General features: G+C 37.9%; 1 long non-coding RNA gene across 7 annotated transcripts in view; it reads left to right on the forward strand.

Annotated features, from left to right (window-relative positions):
* LOC111562346 overlaps window positions 1–24,359 on the forward strand; it is a 79,743-nt gene extending 55,384 nt beyond the window's left edge. For all 7 annotated transcript variants that reach the window (XR_006585311.1, XR_006585309.1, XR_006585314.1 and 4 more), the window contains 2 exons: window positions 23,290–23,327; window positions 24,155–24,359. This is a non-coding gene — a long non-coding RNA (uncharacterized LOC111562346). The remainder of the gene's footprint in view (window positions 1–23,289; window positions 23,328–24,154) is intronic.
* Window positions 24,360–26,538: the final 2,179 nt, after the last annotated feature.

A 26,538-nucleotide genomic window follows, 5' to 3' on the forward strand; every position in this document is an offset into this window, starting at 1 on the left:
GCAATGCAGAGCCTGCTTGGGATTCTCTCTCTCTTTCTCCATCTGCCCCTCCCCTGCTTACGCTGTGTCTGTCTCTCTCAAAATAAGTAAAAAATATTTTTACAAAGATTAAATTTTATTTAACACATTAATGAATTCTCATAAACCAGTGAATTTCCATATATGTTTATACATATGTATGTACATGTGGATGTACATATACATATGTAAATAAGGTTTTCTGTGTGAGATAATTAAAGGATCAGAAAAGAGTATGAAAAAATACACATATTTACACACCTAGTAAAATGACCAAAATCCAGAACACTGAAACCACCAAATGTTAGCAAGAATGTGAGCAACAGAAATTCTCACTTATTGCTGGTAAGAATGCAAAATGGTACAGCCACTTTGGGAGACATTTTGGGGTTCTTACAATCCAGCAATTGTGCTCTTTGGTATTTATCCAAAGGAATTGAAAACATGTTCACACAAAAACCTGCACTCAGATGTCTATAGCAGGTTTATGCATAATTGTCCAAACTTGAAAGCAACCAAGATGTCCTTTAGTAGGTGAATGGATACATGAACTGTGGTATATTCAGACAATGGGAATGGTATGTCCAGCACTAAAGGGAATGAGTTATCAAGCCACAAGAAGACATGAAGAAACCTTAAATGCATATTATTAAGTAAAAGAAGCCAGTATGAAAACGCTACACACTATATAGTTCCAATTATATGACGTCCTGGGAAGGCAAAGCTATGAAGACAATAAAAAGATCAGTGGTTGACAGGGGTGGAGCGAAGGAGGGAGAGAGATGAATAGGCAGAGCACAGAGGATTTTTCAGGTCAGTGAAAATATTAAAATAATGGGTATGTGTCATTATACATTTGTCCAAATCCATGGAACCTACAATATCTACAGTGAACCCTAAGGTAAACGACAGACTTTAGATGATAATGATGTGTCAATGTACTTACATAAGTATATACTTATATCTATCTATCATCTATCATCTATCATCTGTCTAATTAGTAGATAGCTTTATATATATAACTGTAAATAGATAGCACTATTTACCAAGGGAAATAAAAGTTCCATATTTATCATAGAGCTGAAAAAACTACTATTACCTATTTATTTCTTGCTCAAGTCCTTCTCTCCAAATGCCTTCATTAAATGGGCTCTCATCTCATTGGGCTGAAGATAAGAAACAATTTTTGAGCTATTTTCAAACAATTTGTCCACGTAAAATAGCTTATACATGTTTATTTTGAGTCCTTAATGATGGATATAATTAGAGGGGAGAAATCTTGCAATGATTCCTTGGAAGGAATACTGGTAGTTGTCAGTAGGTTCTAATCACATGCATGGCTTAAAGAAAATGATTGACAAAAATCTTCAAATCTTAGCTTAAGTCCAAATGGCTGGATTTTCATACAAACATACTAAAAGTCTATCCTTTGTCCAGTGTCCTCAGGGCTGCAACTGCCCAAACCGAACTGAAATTTGATTAGAAAGTTTGCCAGATTATCATGCTAGCTTGAGTTCACCAAGCCTTTGACCTGAGGAAAACTGGAATTCTGAAAATTGGAATAGGAACATACAGAAGGAAAACAGCCTCCCGTGGACGGTGAAGTTGGCTCCTTTCCTGTAAATAGGTCTTAACTCTAAGATGCTGACTTCCCTAGGTGGAAGGATCATGCCAGGTTCTCATGTCACCTCACATTGCTCCAGACCTATAATCAGAACTAGAATCAAGAATATTTGAGGGGCGCCTGGGTGGCGCAGTCGGTTAAGCGTCCGACTTCAGCCAGGTCACGATCTCGCGGTCTGTGAGTTCGAGCCCCGCGTCAGGCTCTGGGCTGATGGCTCAGAGCCTGGAGCCTGTTTCCGATTCTGTGTCTCCCTCTCTCTCTCTGCCCCTCCCCCGTTCATGCTCTGTCTCTCTCTGTCCCAAAAATAAATAAACGTTGAAAAAAAAATTTAAAAAAAAAAAAAAAAGAAAGAAAAAAAGAATATTTGAGCAGGGAACCTACAAACAAAGCCCCTGGGATGATAAGATTTTGATAATTTATATAATTTATATGGATACAGATGCGGAGAGTACGTGTAAGAATGGAATATGAAAATTCTAGATATGAGAGGGAAAGGAATAATTTTAGAACAGGTTGAACTAATCAATACAGATTCAGTCACCAAGTTGGTCACCATGCTAGCTAGAGCAGTTGGGTGTGATTCTTTTTTTCCTTTTCTTTCCATTTTTTCCCCTCCCAGTTTGGTTAACTTTACCCTGAGCTCAAATTCTTCAGTATAATGTAGAGGAAAAGAATGTAGAGGCTCACAGATTAGTAAATGTTGGAGAGGAGTGAACACAGCAGACTGCTCAACTGCTCCCTAACCATCCTCTCTTGAGGGGCCAGCATGTATTCACTACTCCAAGGTTTTGAGAAATATCCCAGGGAGTGTAGTCCCAACATCTCTTAAAGGTGATGCTAGGGGCTGCACTCTGGAAGAAAGTGATGCTTGTGTGTGATACTGCACTTGAAAAGGGCTCCTTGATACATTGTGATACTAGATTCCAGGGTGTCAGAAGATAAGGAATGGAACATACCTGTTAGGTTGAGTCACAGTGACTCCAAAAAGCAGCAGTGTCAGCAAAGGGATCAGAATGGTACTATCCATAAGGTACTTTGTGGTGGTATATTGATCATTGGGCCCCTGAAATGAACAAAGAACTGAATAAACCCTAGACTTAGTGAGTGGAGGCCTTACCTAAGTCACCAAAATTTATAATATTTCTTCACCCAACTTCCAGACGTGGGTTAGTTCAAATATCTACTGGTCCTCTGACCCCAGAGAGGGATAGAAAATTTTGAGTTTGAACTCTGTTATAATATTGTAAGTGTATACTTTGACTCTCCTTTTTAATGCTTTCCCAAAGGGATCTGTGTCTATTTACCAGAATAACTGTGTCTTTGGAAAAGACAGTGATCAATGACAACTATATATAAATTATATAATTTATTATAAGGAATTAGCTCATATGATTATGGATGCTGAGGCTGAGATCTAGAAAAGCCAGGGGTGGGGTGCCTGGGTGGCTCAGTCAGTTGAGCATCAGACTTCGACTCAGGTCATGATCTGAGTCGGGTGACTGAGTCTGGGTGGCTCAGTCAGTTGAGCATCAGACTTCGACTCAGGTCATGATCTCACAGTTTGCGGATTCGAGCCCCGGGTCGGGCTCTGCACTGACTGCTCAGAACCTTCATCCTGCCTCAGATTCTGTGTCTCCCTCTCTCTCTGCCCCTCCCTCGCTCACACTCTGTCTCTCTCTCTTTCAAAAATAAATAAACATTATAAATTTTTTTCTAGAAAAACTAGTGGTATAGCTCTAGTCTGAGTCCAAAGACCTAAGAACCAGAAGAATCAGTGGTTTAAGTTCTGGTCTGTATCTGAACTATCATTTGTCCTTGTATAAGTTCCAGTCTGAGGGCAGGAGAAGACTGATGTCTCAGCTCATAAAGTTAGTGAAAATTCTCTCCCTTCTTCCATTTTTTGTGTTTAATTCAGGCCTTTAATGGCTTGGTTGATGCCCAGTTCCATTGGGAAGGGCGATCTACTTTACTTAATCTATCCATTCAAATGCTAGTCTCATCTGGAAATACCTCCACAGACACAGCCAGAAATAATGTTTAACTAAATATCTGTGGCTCCATCAAGCTGACACATAAAATTAACCATCACCAGCAGACTGGGAGGACTGGTAGAAATCATTGTACAGATATTCCAAGTCTCGTAAGAAGCACCTTCACCAGGGCAAATACTGTCATTCTTTCAAGAGACTGTGCATAGCAGGTGTTGAGGAATAGGATCCAGATCAGAAGTGGAAAAACATAAAGATACATGTCATATGGCAACTGCAGCTGACAGTCTGGGTTGAGGGTGAGGCATCCTTTGGAGAACTCGAAAGGATAGTTGGAGGGTACACTATAAATGGAATTAAGGCATTGCACGAGTGAATGGGCACTAGATGAGGAGCCTGTGGTTGGGAGATTAATATGATTTAATATTAATATGGTTTAGTGGTGTCTGGGTGGCTCAGTTGGTTACATGTCTGACTTTGGCTCAGGTCATGATCTCATGGCTCGTGAGTTCGAGCCCCGCGTCAGGCTCTGTGCTGACAGCTTGGAGCCTGGAACCTGCTTTGGATTCTGTGTCTCTCCCTCTCTCTCTGCCCGTTCCCCACTCACATTCTGTCTCTCTGCCTCTCAAAAATAATAAATAAACATTTAAAAATTTAATATTAATATGATTTAATCTGTACCATAGGAAATGCCTAATGATATGTGGTTTATACAAAAGAAGGAGCATTTATACTATAAAGTGCTATATTGCTGTATGTTATAATAGTTACTATATATGCTCACTTCTGTCTTACCTTTAACATGCTTCTAATCCTTTTTAATGTCCATTCCTAACTGCCTTGCACACCCATTAGCTAGTCTTTTTGAGAGGTGGGATAACTAAAAGAGTATATTTTAGGTTCCTACTAGCATATTTAAAACTACTCAATTTACAACATTCAAAAAATATTAGCTGATTCATTTCAGGAAGGATTTAAGGTACTTTATCTGTGGAACCCACAAGATTAAAAAGAAAGAAGCGAAGAAGTTACAGTTAAAAAAGAAAACACAGGTAAGAAAATTAAATTAAAATTTGGATAAAGATTTATCCAAAATGCCTTGTATAGTCCATAGGGGTATGTCATATATTTGATTTTATGCTTCATTGTAGCAAAGATAAAACTGGAATCTTGATCTGTTATATGCATCAACATCCATAAAATAAAAACTAATTTCCCTGAGTACCTATGGTTAATCCTTCTACTGAAACCTGAGGGAAATTTCTTTCATAAAATGAGACGATGTAATATAGTGAGCATCAACCATATTGTAAATATGATGATGAGATTCTTAGAGATGTTTATTCTAAGTTGAAATGTAAGTGGAGAGGGAATAGGAAAGCCAAGATTAGTAAATTCTAATCTTTGAGGGACCAAACAATCTACCACATGTGATTCAACTCCTTGTAGGTCTGGCTCCCTCCCAGAATAACATTCAGAACATCTAGAGCAATCAGACAATCTTTAGGAATATCATCTCTTATAATCATGTCTATTAGATGTCATCAACAAAAGTTTCAGGTTATATTTCCCTGCAGTGCCCCAAAGAAGTGAGGTGATTGTTAAGTTGACTCCAGTAAAAGAACAACAGTATCATCAGCAATGTCAGTGTTGTCTGAGTTATGAAAATTGCAGAATTATATCAGGCAGAATGCTAAGATGGCCCTAAGATCCTGCCGACAGTCACTTCCGGTATAATTTCCTCCACTTGGTTGTGGGCAGTACACATGAAGATGATGGCTATCATTTCTGGGATTAGATTATGTAACATGGCAGGGAAAGGTGAAGGGATATGCAGGTATAGTTAAGTCTGTAATCAGGTGATGTTAACATAATCAAAAGAAAGATAATCCTGGGTGGGCCTCACCTAATCAGGAAAGCTATTTTATTTATTTATTTATTTATTTATTTATTTATTTATTTATTGAGAGAGAGAGAGAGAGAGACAGAGCATGAGTGGGGGAGGGGCAGAAAGAGTGAGACACAGAATCCATAGCAGGCTCCAGACTCTGGGCTGTCAGCACAGAGCCTGAGGTGGGGCTCGAACTCACGAACCACGAGATCATGACCTGAGCGGAAGTCGGATGCTCAACCGACTGAGCCACCCAGGTGCCCCCAGGAAAGCTCTTTTTAAAAGGCTCAAAGGAGTAGCCACAGGCCAAGGAGCTGCTCTTCTTGGCTTTGAACAAGCAAGTCTCCATATTGTGGAAAGGGTCATGTCTCGTGGACATAAAAGGTGGCCTATAGGAGATGAGAGCAATCCCTGGCCTGGGCAATAGGTCAACAGAAGATTCAATGATTGTTAGGCAGTTATGTTTTCAAAATTTTAATTAGCATTTCCTTGAAGTAAATTGATAGAAGATGTCGACATATGTGGCAATGATAAAATACTTTGGATGCTTCCAGGCTTTGAAAATTAAAACAACACAGCAATGGGTTCTTCTGAGGTTTCTGTTCAGATACTCTGGATTTTAGTAATTGCTATCTCTAATAACTGCTTGGAAACACTGAAACAGAAGAAAAAATGAATGAGGATTTATGAGAGGCCAACTAAACTTTAAAAAAAAATAAAAACTGTTTTGACCTGATTTAGGGTGTAAGTAAAGCATAATGTGGTGTACCAAAAATACATTTAAAAGATGCATCCCAGGGGCGCCTGGGTGGCGCAGTCGGTTAAGCGTCCGACTTCAGCCAGGTCACGATCTCACGGTCCGGGAGTTCGAGCCCCGCGTTGGGCTCTGGGCTGATGGCTCAGAGCCTGGAGCCTGTTTCCGATTCTGTGTCTCCCTCTCTCTCTCTGCCCCTCCCCCGTTCATGCTCTGTGTCTCTCTGTCCCAAAAATAAATAAACGTTGAAAAAAAAATTAAAAAAAAATAAAAGATGCATCCCATGAGCATATATAGCAATAACCATATGAATATTTTGAAGGATTCCTACAGAAAGAATAGCCAGGAAGAAGGAAGATAATTAAGGAGTTGTTCTCTGAAATATCCCAGGGTTGTTTTTTAAAAGGCAGGGCTGTGGGAGAGAACAACTCGGGGTCCAGAAATACAGCAGTAGCTGCCCATTGCAAAGCCAGACCTACTCAGGCAGACTGCTTAGTAAATGTGGATCAGAATGAGATTTTTATTCATAATGGTTAATTAGAAGCTAATTAAGAGGATCTGTTGAGCCTAGAACTCCCTATAGTCTTTGTCTAACCTCCTGCCTGCTCCTCGGGAGGATGCAGCTTTGCCCTGTGGACAGCAGTCAGATGTCAACTATGGACAGCAGTCACGTGTTAATGGGCTGGATACATTGGTGAGTAATGCTTCACGTAATAAGGAAAGTGCCCAGAGTGCGTACAGACACAAAACAAACCCTCTGGTTGCGGGGAGTCTTGAAGTGTGATGGTGAACAGTTGCTCTTGCCACAATAAAAACCTTCTGTGGGACCCTGCCACGGCCCCCTTGAGCTGGCCAGGCTGCCTGTGGCTTTGGGGCTTACTCCACTCTGACAGCTAATATAAACATGCTAATGCAGCTATGGCAAGAAAGAAAGTTCAGAAGAGAAGCCTGTGATAAAGGTGATCAAGCCCAAAAGAAGGAAAAAAGAAGTAAAGGCAGGGGGAAAGACACATTTTTCTTTCAGCCTTTTAAATGCAACAATCCACTTAACAAGAGGGAACTAGAATGTTGGGACCATGCAGTTTCTGCGAAAATTCATCATTTTAATGATGAATTGGACTCAGGCTTCAGTTGTGTGAAAACTGTTTTCACCAAGCTGTGTGTGGATTACATTTTAATACTTGTAAGCAATAATTATAATTAGCATGAAAACGATTGATTGAATCTCTAAGAGCTAATACCTTTTACTGTGTCAAAGATTTTTACATTAATTACTTATTTTTTTCCATAAAAATCCCAGGAGGTAAATAGGGCTACCATCATTATTTTTATTTGAAAGACAGAAAAATCAGACTGGTGTGGTTAAGGAACTCAGCTGAGGTGGTTTGGGGAAGCTGGTATGAAAGAAGCCGGGTTTGCTCCCAAGACAATCCTTTCTGTCACAAGACTATTTTCTTGCTTAAAAGAGAATAAAACATTTTTATTATGGCAAGAGAAAGCCATTTTGCAAGAATATTACTAATTTCATTTCTAACTATAACGATATTCCTGCGGTGTTGGAGATAAAGCAGTATAGTTTTTTCAGGAAAAATAGAAAAAAAAAATGACAGGCCAGGGACAATCACTCTGTAATTAATAGTCACAAGTTTCAGACTTACTCTCCACCTCTTTCTAAGCAATTAACTCCCCAGGGTGCTGTGTTTTGGTCAAGTAGCACCAGGTGGCCTCTTTAGGGGCACCTGGGTGGCTTAGTTGTTTAAGCATCTGACTCTTGGTTTCTGTTCAGGTCATGATCTCAGGTTCATGGGATCGAGCTCTGTGTTGGGCTCTGAGCTGATAGCACAGAGCCTGCTTGGGATTTTCTCAGTCTCTCTCTCTCTCTCTCTCTCTCTCTCTCTCTCTCTCTCTCTCTTTCTGCCCCTCTCCCACTCATTTTTCCTCTCTCTCAAAATAAATAAACTTTAAAATTAAGTAGCCTCTTTAATATAGAGGGCTTATTTGACAAAATGAATGACAATACAGGGAAATACACGGAATCAAGAACAGTGTAGTTGATCTCAATATTTGTAGAGTTTTGCTATTTACTTTTGACTATTTACAGATGAGCCCCAAGATTTAAGATGCAGAATTTGTCATGTCATCAGGCATGTCTTTCTGTCACCTGCACCTTTAACTTGGCAAAGCAGAAATTGTGTAGAAAGCTATATAGCCCATTGACTTTTTCTGATATAAAATCACCTTTAAGTATCTTAGGACTATTATTATAATGCTCAGCTTTATAGCACTGCAAATGTCTCAAGGCACTGAGTAATACAAATGCCAGATAAGCCAGCCTTGTCTCTATCACAGAGAAACAGAAACAACATGTTAAATTTCATGTAAGTTATTTTGTGCTTTATTAGTATGTAGTTTTAAAAACTTCACCATGTGTATTCTTTTTGGGTCACCAAAGACGTGTGTGTGTGTGTGTGTGTGTGTGTGCACGTGCCTGCAAATCCTGAGGGCCATTTCTTTGTTCTCAATTTCTTTACTGATTCTGTAGCTTTTTAAAAAATATATTTTATAAATATTTAATTTTGAGAGAGAGAGAGAGAGAGAGCACGTCCAAGTGGGCGAGGGGCAGAGAGAGAGGGAGACAGAGAATACCAAGCAGGCTCCGTTGCTGTCAGTGCAGAACCTGTGATGCAGGGCTCAGATCATGACGTGAGCCAAAATCAAGAGTTGGATGCTCAACCCACTGAGCCAGCCAGGTGCCCATGATACCATAGCTTTTGAAATTGATGACTTTCTTAAACTATCTTACTCCTTTGGCTTCTGTGAAATAATGTGCTGTCTGTCTTCCTGCTTCCCTGATTAATCCTCCTTTGTTTCTTTTTCCTGGCTCCTCTCTAACCACTGATACTTCCCAGCTTCAGTTTTTGGATCTTAGTCTTCTTTCATATGTAATCACTTTGCAACTATGTTGAGGACTTTCAAATCTGCATTTCCGGAACTTTTTCTTCTAATCACTGGCTTTCTCTCTATACCTTCTAATATATTTTTTTAAATTTTTTTTAACATCTATTCATTTTGGGGAGACAGTGTGAGTGGGGGAGGGGCACTAATATTTTTAAATGGGTTCTCTGGTGTTAACAGCAAACCCAACACGTTCAAAGGTGAACTCATAATCTTCTCCACCACACATTTGTCAATTCTTCCTTGGGACTGAAGGCAAGAAGTTATCTTTAATTCATACCTTCCTTTGATATATGTAATTAGTAAATAGTGAAAGCAAACCCACATTTGGGGGGATTTTTTTTAAGTTTATTTTATTTATTTTGGGAGAGAGAGAGAATCCCAAGCAGGCTCCGTGCTATCAGCACAGAGCTGGATGTGGGGCTTAAACTCAAGAACTGCAAGATCATGACCTGAGCCCAAATCAAGAGTCAGAAGCTTAACCGACTGAGCCACCCAGGTGCCCCAGGGAATTTTTTTTTTTTTTAACGTTTATTTATTTTTGGGACAGAGAGAGACAGAGCATGAACGGGGGAGGGGCAGAGAGAGAGGGAGACACAGAATCGGAAACAGGGCTCGAACTCACGGACAGCGAGATCGTGACGTGGCTGAAGTCGGACGCTTAACCGACTGCGCCACCCAGGCGCCCCAACCCAGGGAATTTTTAATCCAATGTTGCTTCCACCTACATGCATTGCTACAATAGAGTTATTTAGAGTGATTCCCGCTTGCAAAACCAATGCCAGCTGCACTTGACCCACCACTTTAATAAGGTCTCTTTTACTCTGAAACCTGCAATAAGATCTTATTTCCAGTCAAAGTCAGGGGAGGCTACTGCAGGTGGATTTAAGGCATTGATTACCTGAGCCTACCCTACCTGTCCTGCTTCTTTTTACTTCCCTTTCATCAGGGAAGACTTGTTTTTATTTCTTCAGTGAGCCACAGCACTCTCATTCTGCACTCTGTGCCTTTATTGTGTTGGTTGACTTGCCCGGTATCCTGTCTCATCCTCTTCACCTCTGCGTGTCCCCCAGTCTTCCAAGTTCCAGATCCCGTCCCACTTCCTCACGACAGGAGACCTCCACAGATAGGATCTTCTCTGAAGTTGTTTACAATATCACGTAGAAGGTGTCTTCCCAGGATACCACCGAATCATGCTACTTAATTTATTTTAGATTGAGAATCTCCTGAGGCAGGAGACGCGGTTAATAAGCAGTGTGTCAATCCTGGCTCCCAGATTAATACATACAAAATAGGCGGTCCATAGTTAATTGCTCATTGAAAAATCGGTGTTTTCAGATTTTTCAGTCCTTCATATTATGTCAATTTCCCATCTGGTCATTTGAAAAAATAAAGTGGCACCTCACAGCTTTCAGGATAAATGCAACTATGTTCTCTTGTCCAGTTAGGAATATAGCCTTCCAGTTCAACATTGGGAAAAGAGAATAAACATTGAACTTTTGATTTTTTTTAATTAATGGAAATAATTTCACGAGTCTGGCCCTAAGTTTATCCTAATTTATTAACAGGAAACACCTGAGAAATAATTGCTTTTTGGCTTACGGAATCCTGCTTTATTATTTTTTTAGGCTTTTCCATTTAAATACAGATACAGCTTTAATAAATATTATAATCACTTATGTTTAGAAAATATAGCACTTTTTGTTTCTATGGCTGGCTGAAATTCTTTAATTAAAGGTGATTTTAATTTGGAAATTCAAGATGTTGTGAATTAAATTCTACTGTACTTAGAGGAGAAGGAAAATATTTGAAGTGCTACTCTGGCATTCTGTAAGCTCTGGAAAAAATGCCCAGTATAACCTTAATATATTTTCATTAAACTGAAACTTAGGGATTTACAGAAGTAAATTTTTACTTTGCAGCTGTAGCCGAGTAGTTTGTGTTCTTCCAGATTTTTCCCACTAAAATTCTGTTATTTAAAGTTTTAGATGTTTCAGAAATATCTCACATTCAGTAGCGTATCTTTCACACATCAAAATGAGTTCAAATTGATATCTTTGTTTCATTCTTACTAATTCAACATAGGAGTAGAGATTCTAGCTGCCAACTGGTATGGGTTTTGGGTGGGACTGGTAAGATTTGGGGAAGGTGAAGGAAAAAAACAAAGTAAGCCAGATGTCATGGAAGCAACTCTTAGATCTCTCATAAAGCAGGAGGGCCCTCCTACTAGAATCTAGAGCTAAATAAGAGTGAGTGTGACACATTATCTGTGGGCTGTGACTTTACATTATTAGATCAAGTGGAAAAATGGCATTTTGGGTGGCACTTTAGTGCACCTCTTGGGATTTCCACTTTGCACTTGGCAAGAACACATTCTAGACATACCTCATTTTTATGTTTGTTTCTTTTTTTCACAAGATTTGGTGGGATAAAGAAATCTGAACCTCCCTTTATAAAAGTAGCTTGATAGGTCCGAGGTAGGGGAACCCTCTATTAGAGAACTAATTGCTAATTATACTAAGTGCACAAATACATGCTACCTGAAAAAGCTGAAAGCATTAAGGATATAAATCAATTTTGAGAACATTATTTTCAAGGCTAGTTTCCTGTCTTCCTTCTCAGAAATACAGTTATCAACTTGGTGTGTGAACTTTTTCAGTTAATTTATGTGCATATGTTTGCTCTTACAAAAATAAATAATATTGCCTTATAATATTTCTAGCAATTTTATTGAGATATAATTCACCTGTCATACAATTCACTCATTTAAAGTGTACAATTCAATGGTCGTGTATATTGGCAGAGTTGTGTGTCTATCACCACAACCAATATTAGAACATTACTCCAAAAAGAAATCCCGTTCCCATTAGCTATTATTTTGCAAATCCTCAACCCCACCAACATCTCCCTGAGTACTAGGCAACTACTCACCTACTCTCTGTCTTTATAGATTTTCCTATTCTGAATATTTCATATAAATAGAACTGTACAATATGAAATCCTTTGTGATTGCCTTCTTTCATTTAGCATAGTTTTCAAGGTTCCTTCATGTTGCAGCATGCATCAGTACTTTATTGTGTTTTATTACTGACTACTATTCATTTTATGAATACACATTTTACTTATCCATTAATCAGTTGACAGATGTGCAGTGAGTTGTTCCTTCCTTTTGCCTATTATGAATAATGCTGCTATGAACAGTCACGTACAAGTTTTTGTGTGGACAAATGTTTTCTTTTCCCTTGCCTGTACACCCAGGAGCAGAATTGCTGGGTCATAATGGTAACTCTATGTTTAATCTTTTGAGGGATGACCAGACTATTTTCCAGAGTGGATGCACCTTGAATCACTATGCTGCATACCTGAAACTAATGTAGCATTGTATGTCAACTATACCTCAATAAATAGAAACAAAAATACATAAGAGGGAGTATGCTTGGCATGTTAGTATAATAAGAAGTATAAAACAAAAGCAAAAACAAAAACAAGCGCAAAGTGGATGCACCATTTTATATTCCGCGTTCTCACCAATACTTCTTATTATCATAACTGCATTCTTAAAATACAGTATCACAGTTTCTGGTTGTTTTATAATTTTCCTTTTTTACTTAGTAAACTTAGTAAAAAACTTACTTACTAAGTTTTACTTAGTAAACATATTCATATGTTTAACAGCTGTAAGTGCCTCCATACTATAAATATGCAATAATATCTTCAGTCATCGTTATTTCTTTTTTTTTTTAATTTTTTTTTCAACGTTTATTTATTTTTGGGACAGAGAGAGACAGAGCATGAACGGGCGAGGGGCAGAGAGAGAGGGAGACACAGAATCGGAAACAGGCTCCAGGCTCTGAGCCATCAGCCCAGAGCCCGACGCGGGGCTCGAACTCACGGACCGCGAGATCGTGACCCGGCTGAAGTCGGACGCTTAACCGACTGCGCCACCCAGGCACCCCAGTCATCGTTATTTCTATAGACATTCAGTTTGCTTCCAATTTTTCACTGTTAAAAATGATAGCACCAATACAGTGAACATCCTTGTACAAAAGGGTTTTTTTACAGGTATATGTGTAAATATTTCTCTAGAATAGAAAACTAGAAGTTAAACTACTGGCATATATATATATATATATATATATATATATATATATATATACATATATATATACATACATATATATATACATATATATACATATATATATATTATATGAGCATTAATAGAGCATGCAAATAAACTTTAAAGTGAATGCCAAAATAGTAAAAATATATTGTCAAAGTGGCTATTTAAAATATAGCTGTGCTAGCAGTGAAAGTATCTGTTCACCACAGCCTTACCAATGTGTCACTTTATTAAGCTATTTATATTTTTATAAATCTAATTTATCTTGTTATCTCAATTTCCATTTCCCAGATTACCAGCTATTAAACATCATTCATGGGATGCCTGGGTGGCTCAGTCAGTTGAATGTCTGCTTCTTGATTTTGGCTCAGGTCATCATGTCACATTTCATGAGACTGAGCCCCGGCTCAGGTTCTGTGCTGAGAGTGCAGAGCCGGCTTGGGATTCTCTCTTCTTCTCTCTCTACCCTTCCCCAGCTTGTGTTCATTCTCTCTCTCTCTCTCTCTCTCTCTCTCTCTCTCTCTCTCTCTCTCTCTCAAAATAAATAAACATTCAAAAACCATCATTTATGATTATTGGGCATTTGTTTAATGATCATTGACAGTTCTTTTTCTGTTTCTTACTGATACATAGGTATTAAAATGTTTGTATATTAATCCTCTGTCAGTGATATGTTAGTTTGTTACCATTCTTTTAATAATTTAGAAATAAACTTTAAATTTAAACATAACCAAATGTATCAACTTTTCTGTACTATTTTTTTCACCTAAGATGACTATTCCTCTGATAAATTTATAAATGCAATTTCCTCTGCTTTCTTCAATGCTTTTGGTTTTATGACCAATTACTTAAATCATCTGAATTAATTTTACTAAAAGGTAGGAAGTAGGGATCTAACTTTATTTAAGGATAGACTGTTCAACATAATTTTAAAAACTGTCTTGAGCAACGATGGTATGCCAGGTATATTTCTAGATAGTAGGGCTCCAATCAAAAATATGGCCAGCTTGCTCCTGATAGGAGCATCCTAACCAATTTTTTCAGTGCCATTTACTAAATAGATTATTCTTTCTCCACTAATTTGAAAAATCACATTTATCACATTTTAAATACCACACACACACACACACACACACACACACACACACAGATCTGGCAGCCATGGGAACAAACCACTCATATCTGCTGCAGAGCATAGTTGATTGACAGTCCATGTGCCAATCCTCAGGATCTACCCTATTCCCCTGGGCAACTCCCAGTCAATCCCAATCAGTGACCAAGCACAACAGTGACACTAATGCAAGCTCATTTCTATGAGTCATGGGACTTCTCCAATGGGCAACTTTGGCTCAAAAGGCTCCCGATTGCCCTGCCTGAAAGTTCACTAGAACATGTATTAGCATACTACTGCCATTGAAAGAGTATACCCAGCTAAAATGTCCTTCATCGTTTCCTCTCACAGACCCACACTGCTTTAAAAAGGCTTTCTCTGCCTACAGCTGCTTCTTCCATTTTATTCTTCACCTGTTCCCTCCAATAATTCTCTTGCATGTCTAGTCCCTTCTTGGTGTCTGTTTTTCAGAAGACCTCAGTTTACACAGACTGAACAGCTAACAGCTCTGCTGTGGCCAGTATTGGGTGCCAGGGCAAGTATCATGACAGAGTAGCTGAGGAATCCACTGCTTGTAGAGATGCACAATAGAACTCAGAGCAGTGGGGTGGAAGTTCAAGACAATTAATATGTGCCTCTCCCTGCCTCTAGTATGCCAAACATCCCCTTTCTATTAAGTGAGAAGTTTCTTATTATTCTGGCAATATCAATATTGTCTAATGCTATATAGAGTTATCATCTTGAAGCACCCCTTCATGCTGTGATGGTTGAGTGATATCTTTTTTTTTATTAAACAATATGTTTTTACTAAGCAATTAATGGATCAAAAAAGAAGTCAAGAGGAAAAAAAATCCTTTGAGACAAATGAAAATGGAAATACAACATACCAGAAATTTTGGATGCAGAAAAAGCAGTTCAAGGAGGCAAGTTCACAGCAAGAAATGCCACATCATGAAACAAAATCTCAAATCACCTCAAGAACCGTGAAGACTACCTCTCTCTACTGTCCTCCACTCTTGTTCCAACCATGACATCAGACTGCATATAAAGAGTTGATAACCCATTGTACTCAGGTTCTTGTAGTTCCCCAGTACCATATCTCTGTGTAAGTTTCTTTAAGAGGGGTCCAGAAAAGTCCACTCATCCAAGGTGAAGTCCACAATCACCAAAGGTCATTGAATGATGGCCAGCAAAATGCCTTTGAAACACAGTGATTGAACGTTCAAATTATAATCTAAATTAACTATTTTTATCACTTCTCTCAACCCATTTGTTCACAAAGTCTCAATAATATTATATCTTAAATATTTCTTGAATCTCTCCCTCAGTGGGAACCACCTTAAAACTAACATTTTTCCTTTGCCTTGACTATGGAAAAAATTCCCAAAGGGGTATTCTTGCCTTCATTCTGTGCCCCTTTAATCCTTCCTCCTCTTCTCTGACAATCTTCTCTTAAAAATAACAAATCTGTGCTTACATTTTTCCTCAGTGGCATTCTACCTATGTCAGAAAGCCCAAATTCCACTGAAAGATCCTTCATCATGTGACCCATGCCCTGCTCCCCGGCCTCTTTGTAGAGGCTCTTCTCACACTGAATGTTCTAGCTCACTAAATTATTTCTATTTCCCCAACCACAACATGCTGTTTCAGTCTCGCTGTTTTGCACATGAAATCATCTTAACCTGAAATGCTATCTCCTCATGCTGTCTTCAAATGTCCTATAGTGATATAGTCTTCAAAATGGATATACGCATTATACTAAATCAAGAAAGGATGAACAGTGCATATGACAAATTAAACCCTATACAATAGTGGTTTCTACTTTAATTAACTCCGTGAATTACTTGGCTTTCTTGGCATTTGTAGTTCAAAATTACACCAATATAAATTCTAAGTATATCCCCACTCTGTCTTCTCCATCACATCTCTAAGTTTCTATATGAAACAATACCATTAAATAAATACATAAGAGGAACTGTGGCTTAGTAATGGAAAAACCTGTGTTTAAATTTTTTTAATGTTTATTTATTTTTTCAGAGACAGAGAGAGCATAAGCAGGGGAGGAGCAGAGAGAGAGAGAGTCACAGATTCCAAAGCAGGCTCCAGGCTCTGAACTGTCAGCACAGAGCCTGACGTGAGGCTCAAACTCACAAACCGTGAGATCATGACCTGAGCCGAAGTTGGACACTTAACAGACAGAGCCAACTAGGCACCCCTGAAAAACCTGTGTTTAAGTACCAGTTTTATACTAATTCTATGATTATAAAGCTTTCCAATCAAAAATAAGTTAATATTGGCACTTAATCCATTGGGTTAGGGAAATATTAAATGAGACAATGCATATACAGTTTATAGTGCTTTGTACAAGGTAGGAATCTTATAATATTAGTCCCAATCAAGACAGGCCACTTTTTTATTTTACTTCTACCCCAGTCTTTGCATGAGAACTTTGTACTGCCTCAGCTACACCCTAAATATCAGCTCTTGCTACTCTAGTTTTCGCCTTCAAACTAGCAAATTTCTGGCATCTCCTAGAAGTTTATGAAGAAGCAGATTCTTAGGCACCCCCAGTATGGCTGAATCAAAATCTGCATTTCAGGGTCTCTAGATGATTTGTATGCACAGTAAATTTTGAGAAACACTAATGTCTAAAGCATATTTCTTCTAAACTTTCTATTCTGCATGCATTGCACCTAGTAATATTCACTACACTGAACTGTCCACCCACCACATGCTTTCCTGATAAGCATTATCATACAGTTGTGTAATAGGTTTAAATATAACAAAATATGACCATCATATACATATATATGTATATATATATCAGATATTATATATAAATTGCAGGAATGCTGAAACTATCTGTGATTAACCATCCATTTGGCACATTCATCATCATGTAGGACTTTGGTACCACTCTGATTTTGCCCTGGTTGCACGTCTTTTGTTCTGGCTTCAGAGACCCCCAGATTTCTGAGATATCTAATAATTTCACTCATTTCAGATTATTCCTAGATCGACAGTGTATATGTCTTTTTAACACAAGTTACTCTCACACATCTTAGGAGTTGTTCTGAAAAATTATGCCCTTAGTTACTTTGAGACAAAATTTTCATATAGTCAAATGCATCCTTTTTTTATGTTTATTTTTGAGAGAGAGAGAGAGACAGAGTGTGAGCAGGGGAGGGGAAGCGAGGGAGGGGAAGAGAAAGAGGGAAACACAGAATCTACAGCAGCCTCCAGGCTGATGTGGGGCTTGAACTCATGAACCCTGAGATCATGACCTGAGCTGAACTCTGATATTTAACTGGACTGAGCCACCCAGGCACACCTGGGCAAATACATCTTATCTTCAAAATATATGTAAACATAATGAAGTCATTAAAGGTTGCAATAAATGTTTGTAGGAATTACCACATTATAAACTGTGAATTGTAATTATAGATTATAAAACATCATTTTGGATCTAATTGAGCAGAAACTATTCTTAATCCAGATACAGTTTACAATTATAGTTTACCTCGCATTATCTTGAAAAAAGCATAGGATTATTGAATACAAGCTTATAGCTAAGATTTTTTTTAAATTTGAAAACATTTATGCACTTTAAAATATTCATTTATTTGCCATGCTTTGAAAAGTGACTCATCTGATCAAAGCCTTAAAGATCTTAACTACATAGGAGCTCCTGGGTGGTTCAGTCTGTTGGGCATCCCACTTTGGCTCAGGTCATGATCTCACAGTTCATGAGTTAGAGCCCCGCGTCGGGCTCTGTGCTGACAGCTCAGAGCCTGGAGCCTGCTTTGGATTCTGTGTCTCCCTGTCTCTCTGCTCCTCCCTGCTCACACGCTGTCTCTCTCTCAAAAATAAATAAAAGATTTTTAAAAAATTAAAAAAACCTTTACTACATAATAACATTTCTTTTAAATAGAACATCCTTGAAACTATTATAAGCAATATAATTTTTCTAAGTATTGTCATAATGTAAATTCTAACAATTTAGTTTTCTTCAAATTATGATGACTCATTAAGGTTTTTGTATGTATGCATTTTAATATTCCACTCATAAGTTAGCATTTGTAAAAGATCTTTTTTCTTGCTCTTTTACTTTGGCAATACAGATTTTTATAGGAGAAGAGGCAGAAAATATGTTAGGGATTAAGTTGTGCTCATGTATGGTGTGTGTTTCCTCTGATACTTGTGATTAAAGTCGTGTTTTGAGGGGACAGTGTGGGATGAAAGACTGGGAAAAGATGGCTGAAGATGGTCTGTATCTCCTTTTTGAAATCATTTCAAATAGCAGAGTGGCACCTTCCAATGGAGCTGTGGTTTTCTGCAGCACCTGCAGCCTGAGGGGCGGACTGTTCTGGGTCAGCCAATTAAGGTGACTGTTCTTTGAAAGACTCAGTAAGGATGTGCTTAAGGCTGTCACTGAGCATTCCACAAGCTTGCTGATTTCTCTGTTTGGCAGTACATCTGTGTTATTTTGTTTTCAGGTCAAGTTGTTCTCTGTAACAAGGTAATGTTTTCTGACTTCTTTGTAACTTGCTGCCTTCATATTTCTGAGATTGAAGCATAGAAGAAGTGGCTTTGCTCAGTGAGTGGCCCGTTTATGTTGGAAAGAGGTAGGCGATCAGGGAGGCACGAAGCAGTGAACCAGCTCACTCAAAACAATGCCAAGTGACCTTGAACTCTGATACTTTAGCATGTTGGGGGGTGGGGGGAGGTGGGAATAATGGAAACTTGATCTTGGTCCAACAAGAATGAGAAGAGGATGTTTGTTACAGAACAATAAGCTTTGTTATTCAAATATTCCTCTTTAGGATCTCTTCCATAAACTAGTGGAATCCATTTTCCATTTGCAAACACTCGTCTGTGACCACCTAGAAATAGGCATGCAAACTTTTTTTAAAAAGAGATATAAGAATATGTTTTTCAAAGAAAGCACTCAATTTGAATAGAAAGTAAAGAATAAACATAATTTTAAATTGTATCAAACATTTTGAAGAGTGTTTAGTTTCCTACAGATATTCTTAAATTAGTGGAATATTTTTTATCCTCAGATTGAAGTGGCATATATATGTATTTTTTCTCTATTTTAATACTTCCAATATATTTTTAAGTAATGTATGACAGTTGAGATAGTTACTGTTTAATGTGTGAATGCTTCTTTGGCTATGAAAGCCTGGATTCTGATCTTAAAAGCAAAGAAAAACTATTTTTTTTAAAAAGGAAAAATTAAAAAAATTAGAGAAATGATTTATGTCCACCTAAAAAGGTAAGTATTCACTATATGAAAATGTTCAGAATGTCCCCCAGGGAAGTAAGTCTACCGATTGCCACTATCACAACGTGCAGACTTACTACAGGGGTTGGAGACAGTGACCCCAAATGTTCCGCACCTGAGATGTGAAACAATGACATGAAGTATGGCTCACATATGTCCCATATTAGTTTCTTATTTCTAGTCAAATGAAATCATCCCCTCTAAATCCAAGACCTGTTCATGATAGAATAGTTTTTGCCAACCTCAGGAGCCTTAGGGTCTACATTTATCCAGATGTTTTGGTTTTTCCAACAGATGGTCCTCAAAAATTTATTCCTATTTCAGTTGCTGCTGCCACTTTAAGTGTTTCCTGGAGATCTTTAGCATACCCCTCTGAGAGTTTCATGGCATAACAGCCAGGCATCAGGGACTTTTAGTTGTGCTAGGCACATATTCACAAAAAGTAATGAAATATAGACTGATAAAAGGACCAGAGATATGAACTCTTTTATTTATAAAAGTGTGCTTATACCTCTAAAAAGTTCACGTGCTTAACGTCAGATCACCACTATGCAGGTGAAATGCAATGAATAATTATAATAAATGTATATTGCATAGTGTTCATTATACATTTATGAACCTTTGGCATTCCAAACAGTGACCTCCTGGTCCATCCCCCCCAGACTCTTAGTCATTTTCAGCCAGTTTATGGTGGTTATGGTCCATTAATATAATGTTTAACTTAGACTTGTTTGATAAAGGGAGGATGACAGCAGTTTGCTTACAATATAACAGTAGCACTTTTAGCACTTCCCCCAAGTGACAGCTCAGGTCCGTTAAGGACAGAAAGTAATCAAACAATCCGTTCTCAGATTAGTTTTAAGTTTTCTAAGGTTTTGCTAATCCAGGCTATATATAATTATGCACAGGTTTCTAGTTTCCTGAATTGCTCTTTTTTTTTTTATTATTTTTTTAGTGTTCATTTATTTTGAGACAGAGAGAAAGTGTGAGCAGGGGAGGGGTAGAGAGAGATGGAGAGAGAGAGAATCCCAAGCAGGGTCTGCACTGTCAGGGCAGAGCTTGATGTGGGGCTCGATCTCATGAACCGTGAGATCATGCCCTGAGTGGGTCAAGAGTTGGACACCTGACTGACTGAGCCACCCAGGCACCCTGCTCAACGTTTATAATAAGAATTCCAATTATGATGTGAATTTTCTTCCCTGTCAAACTGTAGATATTTTGTACATTTTTGCATGATTGACAAAGAGTTCAATATTGATTTAGAACTAAATATATTTCAGTGTTTTCAGGGATATCAGAAAATGACTTAGGAAAATCTTAACTTTTGAAAATTCTTAGCACATATCAAATCATTTATGATTTTTCTTACTTTTGGCGGTCTTTACAAGTAGAGGGCCAGATTTGTGAATCGATTTATAGTGTAAGCAGACTGGAAGTAAAAGAAAGTAAGAGACAGAAATGTAAGATATGCCATTAAGTGCAGAGCTTAAATTACTAAATATCAAAGAGCAGTCCAGACAAGAAATAAATGGGGAAACACAAATACCGAAAGAAACAAATAGTACAGAAGGAGATATTGATATTTTTATAAAGACTGCACAATACTGTTTGATACAAGGAACAAATAGAAAATTAAAACAAAACTCCCTAAACCTAATTGGGTTATAACTGAGAAGCTTTATAGCCTCCTGAGTCCCTCACTAGCTCTTCTTCTCTACAATTTGCTCATAATTGCAGTCACAATGTGGATACATTTTTACTCTGCTTCTTCTCATACATCCTCTATCACAAGATATTCTCAAGATACACCTGCTGCTAGCTTCTTATGCACTGTTTTGGTTCTGTAACAGAAATTGTTGAACTACAGCCCATAAGCCAATCTACCTGTTTTCATAAATAATTTTTTTTTGGAACATAGCCACACCCACTTGTTTCTAAATTGTCTACAGCTTCTTTTGTAGTACAACAGAAAAGTTGCATGTTTGCTACACAGCCAATGCGGCCTGCAATCTAACAGGGTTACTAACTTGCCATTGAAGAAAAAGTTTGCTGATGCCTCTTACTCTACCTTTTTTCTGCCATGGGATATTAAAGTTCTTTCCACGTCTTTTGCCTATTATAATAATATCCCTGTGAGTATTTATGTACATATTTATCCTTTTCAAATTTTTTTTTCCTAAAGAAACATACCAAGGGTTACTGAATCAAAACATACACGTATTTTTGTTCAATACAAAACTGATTTCCAAAAGTGTTGCACAAGTGGACACAGTCCAAGTTGCCACAAGTCGTGTTTCAGTTTATGAGATCCAATAGCATTTTGCAATACTGAATGTTATTATATATTTTAATTTTTAACAGTTTTGTTACCATTTATATGAACACTATATTTTTGATTATGAAAGAAATACAATACTAACAAATTTTTCAAATAAAATTTGACAAGCTGATTCTAAAATTCAGCCAGAAGAGAAAAAAAAAAACAAGATTAGTTTAACTAAAAAGTTTAACTGGGAGATGGATGATGGGAAAGTTTTACCAAATTTTACCAAATTTTACCAAATGCCATAATACTATAAAGCCGTGTTTAACAAAATGCAGTGATACTGGCACCAAGTTAAATAGATTGATTAAACACAAGAGTTCTGAAAGACATAGAGCTTCATAATTTCGGCAATTTTGTGTATATTGAATGTAGTATTTAAGATATGTGGGAAAATTATGCACTGTCCTATGAATGGTATTCTAATAACTTAGGCTGTCTATTAAAAAAAGATTAAATTCTTCACTCTATACAACAAATTCTAGAGGATCTACCAGATACAAATTTAAAAAGCTGTAGAAACAGGGATGTCTGGGTGATTCAATCCATCAAGCGTCTGACTTTGGCTCAGGTCATGCTCTCATCTCACGGCTTCTGAGTTGGAGCCCCACATTGGTCTCTGCTGACAGCTAAGAGCCTGGATGGAGCCTTCTTCAGATTCTGTATCTCTCTGCCCCTCCCCCCCCCCAAGAATAAACATTAAAAAAATTTTTTTTACTTAAAAAGCTGTAGAAACATTTAAAAATAATTATAAGGAAAAATTAACTAGGATTGGTGAAGGACTTAGAAGAAATATACAACTAAGGTCTAAAGAGAGAGGGTTCATTCTTCCCACACAATACTGGCAACAAGTATACATTATCAAAAATATTCTTTCTCCCCACCTTGCAGCCTTAAAATGCCTGGCAAATGACTTTAGAATTAACGTAAGTTTCTTCTTCCCTGTTGACCACTGTATTGTAAAACAACTAGAATAATGTCTGGTGCACAGGAAGCACACATATTTGACAGATGGGTGTAGTATAAAATTTAATCTTTAAATTACTAACATAAAATCATGTTTGGAGGCAGGGTTCCTAAAACTAAACTGCTGTTTGGACACTGCGTACATGTCTTCATCAACCCATTTGTTCAGCCAATATGTATGTATATATGCAAGTATGTGTTTATTACATCCTTATTATAGATAATCCAATCATGGTTTCTGCTTTCAAGGCACTCACACTGCATTGGGGAAGATAGATAATAACCAGGTAAGTCAGTGACAAAGAAAAGATGAGGGGTTATAGTGCTTTATGGTAGATAATGGGGAGTAGATGGTGGGGATCGTGACTCAGGGGCTACCTTTGGTTGAAAGATGAGCAAAGGCTTCTCTGAGAAAGTAACATGAAGCCAGTGGTGTGTTTGGAGGAGGGACAATTGTGCCCCCAAGGGGACATTGGGCAATGCCTGGAAACAGTCTTAATACAACTTGGGGGAGAGAAGAGGTTTGCTACCGGTATCTGGCAGACAGAGCCCAGGGATAATCCTGAATATCCTACAAAGCACAGGACCTCCTCCCCCACAACAAAAAAAATTACCCAGACTAAAATGTTAATTGTATAGAGACTGAGAGATCCTGCATGAAGTTAAAATCGATATGGCAAAAATTGATCAACCTTGAGTTGTCTGCTGCAAGAATATTCCAGGCAGAGGAAAATGTCTATAGCAAATATCTAAAAATAGGAACTTGTGTAATGTGTAGGAGAAATGAGAAGAAACCTATCTCGGGAAAGTGGGAGGAGAGGTAGAGAGGGGGTAGGGAGATGGTTCCCAGTAAGGGATTGGATATGTTATGTGGAGTGCAAAGGGAAGACAAGGGAGAGACTTACTCTGTGGTGCATCATGACCTGCCTTGCATTTTTCAAAGATCAGTTTGGATGCTTCTTGGAGGAAAGAAAACTGGGAGAGAGCCAAAGGGTTAAGTAAGTGATAAAAAGAAATCATTTAGAGGCAACAGAACACGTTGGTCACTTGTGTGGAATGCAGCTAAAAGTTCAGTCATTTTGTGACACGAACATTTTTTATTTTTTCTTCGCAGTATCCAGGGCTATCATCACACACTGACTTGAGTCTAGCACTGAACACTGTGCTAAAAGTTGTACGTACATCATGGAACAGAACCTTTTAACGACCTGCAAGGAACGTACTACTATCTCAATTAACAAAAGAGAAGACTGAGGTCAAAAGAATTTGAGTAATTTATCTGTCATCACCCAGATAATAAATAGTAGAGCTGATTCAAACTCCTTACATTTCTTCATTCCTTGTTCTTAAACACTATACATGATCTTCTAAGGGAGTTAAGCATAGGCAAGAAATCCCAGACTTTTAAAAAATATTTATTTATTTATTTATTCATTTTGAGAGAGAGAGAGAGAGAGAGAGAGCACTGGGGAGGGGCAGAGACAGGGGGAGAGGGAGAATCCCAAGCAGTCTTCACATTGTCAGTGCAGAGCCCAATGTGGGGCTCAAACTCACAAACTGTGAGATCATGACCTGACCTGAAATCAAGAGTCGGACGCTTAACTGACTGAGCCACCCCCGATCTCCTCTCAGACTTTTTAAAATGGCAGTTTGTTCTCAACCAAATGAGACAAAATGCATGGTTTAGCATTTTTGTTCTTCAATCAATCATACAGGCAATGAAAAACCTCTGCATTTCATGATTATTATTGGGTCTTCAAGGTTCCCAGAAGTTATCTTTATTCTCTATCTTTGGTAGTATAGGTATCGCTTTCAAGTAGCTATTACTTTTAATGGATACATCTTTGACCATTTTGTCTCTCCTGGGTCCCACTTTATCCCTTCTATTGTTCTCTGGGTTCTCATGCTTTGTTCTATTCTCATATTGGGTTCTCATAAGATAATCTTTATCCTTTTCCTCCCCACCCCCAAATCCATGATGTTACCTCTCAGTCAGCCATGCATTCAAGCAGGCACAGCTTGTTGGAACAGCCTGCCCTTTGTGAGCACAAAATAGAACTGGATCCTGGCAATGGCTTATTCCTCATTTGAATAACTATAAGAAACAGGGAACAGGGAAAGGGAATTTGAGGAAGCCCACCCATTGCTGTACAAAAAAAAAAAAAAAAAAACAACTTTTTTTTTTTCCCCTTGTTAAAAGGGAGTCAATATCATCTGACCATCTTTTACCTCCAGATAAGTTACTAGCTATCCCTGGATAATGCTTGCTCTCCCTACCCCAATTGTACCCTACCCCCCTCCCTTTTTAGAGTGGCTCTTCATGGCTCTTATTCGTGAGCTTTATTCTTATGTTCATGAGCCTTATTCCCAACGTCTCTGGGATATGGCCACCATTCATACATTTGTTGAGATTCTATTTTATCATGTCTGTCTAAACATCTAATAAGTAAACAGGAATTCTAGGGGCCTCCTGATGTTAAAAATTGCTAGCCAGATGTATGAAAATTAGAACTTTTCTGTGATCTATATCTCATGAGTAACAACCACTAAAAATGCCATGCTAAAATGGTAGCCATTAAAATATAGAATATGACTGATCAATAAAATTAAACCATATTCCAACACTATCCATTTCTAGAGCTATTGATCCTTATAATAAGTATTTTCATTGTCATTGAGGAAAGTGGTAGGATACAGGTGACTGTAAATATTCTAGACAAATTTCTAGACACTATAAAATCTGTTTCTGATGCTGCCACATCATTTAAACTTACATAAATTTAGGGAAAGTCTCTAAAACTTGCATGTTTGTTTCTTCTTTTTGTTTTTGTTTTGAAACATGTACCTAATATATACCACAGAACTGGTGTGATAATTGAGAGATAATATAGTTGAAAGTGTTCTAAAAAGTACACATCTAAAAATCAGTTTATTCTTACATAGAAATGGAAAATAGCTTCACATTTGTTCAGATGACCTAACCGCAGTCATAGTAAAGTCATAGTAAAGTGCCTGTATGTGTAGATGCTACGCATTTAACATTTTAGGTAATCACCATCTAGTCTGAAAAGACAAAAGATACCTCTTTCTACACCAAGCATCCTCACTTAGCAGAGATCAAGTTCTACTGCAGCCAGTTTGGCATCAGTGGTAATCTTTGTGTTTAATGGTGGCTTTCTATTGTAAACATCAAAGTTTTCCAGGGATGAAAGAGAAAAAAAAAAAAAAAACAGTCATTGATTTACCTGACGCTGAGGCATGTATACATAAGCTGTGCTCCCAGTCTCTAATAAAAAAGCTGATGCTTTGTTCTCAAAAGCGTTCATAACAAGATTCCTCTTTTCTCCAATGCTGGACTGGACAGAGGATTGTGGAGGAAAATAAGAGATTAAAGGCCTTTATTTCTATATTGTTAAGTTATAGGAACTTGAGAATATCGTTTGGTTGTCATCTAATTGAGAAGTTCATTCAATGTACGTGGTATCCAAATTCACCTTG

This window comes from Felis catus, chromosome A1 (genome assembly GCF_018350175.1).
Source record: "Felis catus isolate Fca126 chromosome A1, F.catus_Fca126_mat1.0, whole genome shotgun sequence".
Lineage (NCBI taxonomy): Eukaryota > Metazoa > Chordata > Mammalia > Carnivora > Felidae > Felis > Felis catus.